The sequence below is a fragment of the Saccostrea cucullata genome, unplaced genomic scaffold, assembly GCF_032062105.1.
Source record: "Saccostrea cucullata isolate Sc308-1 unplaced genomic scaffold, CSIRO_AGI_Scuc_v1 ctg599, whole genome shotgun sequence".
Classification (NCBI taxonomy): Eukaryota; Metazoa; Mollusca; class Bivalvia; order Ostreida; family Ostreidae; genus Saccostrea; species Saccostrea cuccullata.
The window spans coordinates 709,994-713,379 of NW_026938938.1; positions in this window are offsets into that span (position 1 = coordinate 709,994).

The following is a 3,386-nucleotide window of genomic DNA, read 5'->3' on the forward strand; positions in this document are numbered from 1 at the left end:
GTATGTATTTCAAAGACATTTCAACTCATTTTCAAGGAATTAATTGCAGAGAATTGGTCAAGGTTTAAGAGGCTATGGATTTTTCTATCAGTAATGATGCGTGCAAGGGCTAATCTGCTGTAAAGGTTATGTCCGTGTACAAAGCCATTTAAGATTTGCAAGGAGAATATTTTGGCTCCTTCCCACATCATTAAATTTATTTATTACACAAGTAATCCTATTATTACTTGTTTTTATAGAATTGGACTCTCAGTGAGCACGTAAAGATTAAATAGATCATGAAGCTGTCTTTACTCCGACATCTTTATAGGGGCTTGTAAGAAAGGCTTGTTATCATTAAGCTGTAAATAGTCTGCCCTGGTCCTGCATTCATCTGGGCTTTGCAACAAGATGTTCGATCTCAGACAAAATGACGCACTCTCCGTCTGCAATATGGTTCCATAAGACAAGGCTTGTATAACGATATCGTTTTTTGTAACTGTATTTTAGAAGAACTTGGTTTTTAATTCTACGTCTGGAAAGGAAATCCTTTTGCCCGCAGCTCAACTTCTTTTGAGATGAAATTCTTCAAAATCACGTTTCCATGTTTGATAGATTAACATTCCAATCAACCAAGATGAGTCCAAACTACCTTTCCTTGTACTACCTGAAGTTAAAATATCGTAAAATATCACTAGTCACGTTACGAGTCAGTTTTTTCTCTCAAGTCAGTTGAAAACAAAACCTATAAATTTTCTACATTTTCAAATACAACCATTCCTCACGATTAATTAAAAATCTAAGCTTTGTGATATCATAAGCAACTGATATTTTGATTTTAAAAAACCAAGTCGGACATTTTCGTATAATCTGAATTTGTGATTGGTCATTGGAATTTTTTTTGTGGAACGTTACACAGCACTCGGAAGCTGACATTAATTAAAAGGATGCCAGAGTGCCTCGTTGACAACGTTCATGTAGTCATGTTTCGATCACCAGGCCTTCCAACATATTATGGGAATTTCGATAGGCACTTATTGTGCTCCTTTAACACCCGACTTATAAAGCAGAATTACATGTGTACCTCAAAAACTTCTACAAGATAAAACACTTGATGTGGCCTACTACTCGACATATACTGACGGAGTACAAGTATTATCTATTTACAATAGTTACTTCCTTTTATATTTCGTTTCCATATCTCTCATTCAACTTAAAGTAAAAGACACCACAGAACCAGTCACATCATATTTGGATGTTTTACCGACTCTAGACGATAAGGACCAACCAATAACTAGACTGTATGTCAAAAGATTTGATCACGGCTTTTCCGTCGTAAATTTTCCTTATATATGTACTAATGTCCGCTATCACATGGACGGAGTGCATATATCTCCCGAATTTCTTCAAACGCTAGACCAAGCAACGATTACGATCGATTTTTAAATTGAGGCAGGCTTACTGATAAGCTGGTCTCACAGGGATTTCAACAATCTCGTTTAAAGTTTGCATTTCGTATTTATTGACATTGTAAGTCTTTGTAATTAAATAACCTATCATTGATATTAATATTTGATGTACCAGTCATAAGGTTTCTTTTTTAATGAATTTGAGTATGCAATTTCGGGGTGTAAGATCAGTACATAGGGCTCACGGCGGGTGTCCCGGCCCCAATCAAAAGGGGATGCTTACTCATACTAGGCATCTGATCTCACTCCTGGAATTTTCAGGGATATATATACTTCGTTGAGGTAAGCTAAAACCTGGAATGGTCTTACTCTCTGTTTTGGATGTTACCAGATATTTATTACATTGAATTATTATAAAAGTGGGACAAATTTAAATTTACTTAACTGTATCTAATAACAAGAGGCCCAAGGGCCTTATAGGTCACCTGAATATCATGTAACAACTTTTCAACAATTGAATTTGGTTCTGTTTTAAACCAGAGGCCATGAAATTCACAATTTTGAAAGAGGCACCATTGCTTATCATAATTATAAACTTAGCATGCTTACTCTATTTACTTAATACCCAGAGGTAGATCAGAGTAAAAAAGAGAAAATGCACTTCCACTTTATAAACAGTTGTGCACCTCACCCCAAAGGAACCACTGACCCTGGAGCCATGAAATTCACAATTCTGGAAGAGGCACTCTTGCTAATCAAAACTATGTACTAAGTTACTTTATTTAATACCCAGCTGGCGACCGTTTCACTAACAAATCGCAAATCGTAAACGTACGATAACGTTTACGATTGCTAGAGGTGCACGTAAACGAGCGTTTCACAAAACTTATCGTAAACGTAGCACTTACGACTGGCGAGTTACGACCAACTTATTGGAACTCTTCTTACAAAGGAGGTGTATTTGTATTTGTTTGAGAGTGAGAGAAGAGGAGAGAGAAAGAAAGAAATATTACGAAATAAAAATAAATATCTTTCATTATTTGTCTTAGTCTTCAAAAATAGAGAGAAAGAGAGATAATGGAAAATAGATCACTAAAATGAAAAAAATATAATTCTATATACCATGCGTTAGTTTAATACCCAGGAGTAGAGAAGAAGATTTTCAAAGAATTAATGCATTTTCACTATATAATCAATAGAGCCCCGCCCTTACACAAGAACCCCTGACCCTGGGGCCATAAAATTCACAATTTTGGAAGAGGCACTCTTGCTCATTATAATTATGAACTTAGTTTATTTAATACCCAGGAGCAGAGAAGAAAATTTTCAAAGAATTAATGCATTTTCACTATATAATCTATATAGCCCCAACTAGCACTAGAACCCCTGACCCTGGGGCCATGAATTTCAGAATTTTGGTAGAGGACTCAGTGCGCATTACATTCATGCTAATAGTTTGCCTGCTTGATGTCCAGGAGTAAAGAAGAAGATTTTTAAAGATTTCATTAATTTTAGTGGTTTTGGCCCCAAGGCCCCAGGGGAGCAGGGACCAAGAAATTCACAATTTTTGTTCCCCTTCACCCATAGATGCTGTATACCAAATTTAGTTGAAATTGGTTCAGTGGTTTCTGAGAAGAAGCTAAAAATGTTCAAATGTTAAACACTACAAACAATGAAAACGGATAGCAATAAGTCACCTGAGTGACTCAGGTGACCTAAAAAAGAACATACTAGTATCAAAGTGAAGCTTCTCCTTGCAAAGAGCACATCCAAATTAAAGCAACATTGGATATAGATCTCATTTCAAATTACGTCACTTCCTTTTTGCACAGTATATAACTCAAAACCAGACGCACACAAAATAGTTTTACTACATGTTTATCTCCTCCAACTCCCTTGCGAGGGGATAATTTATGGAAGGTATCTTGGAATTTTACCAACTCCAAATAATGAAGAAAACATCTTGAATGTCCTCCATCACATACAGGAACAACAAAA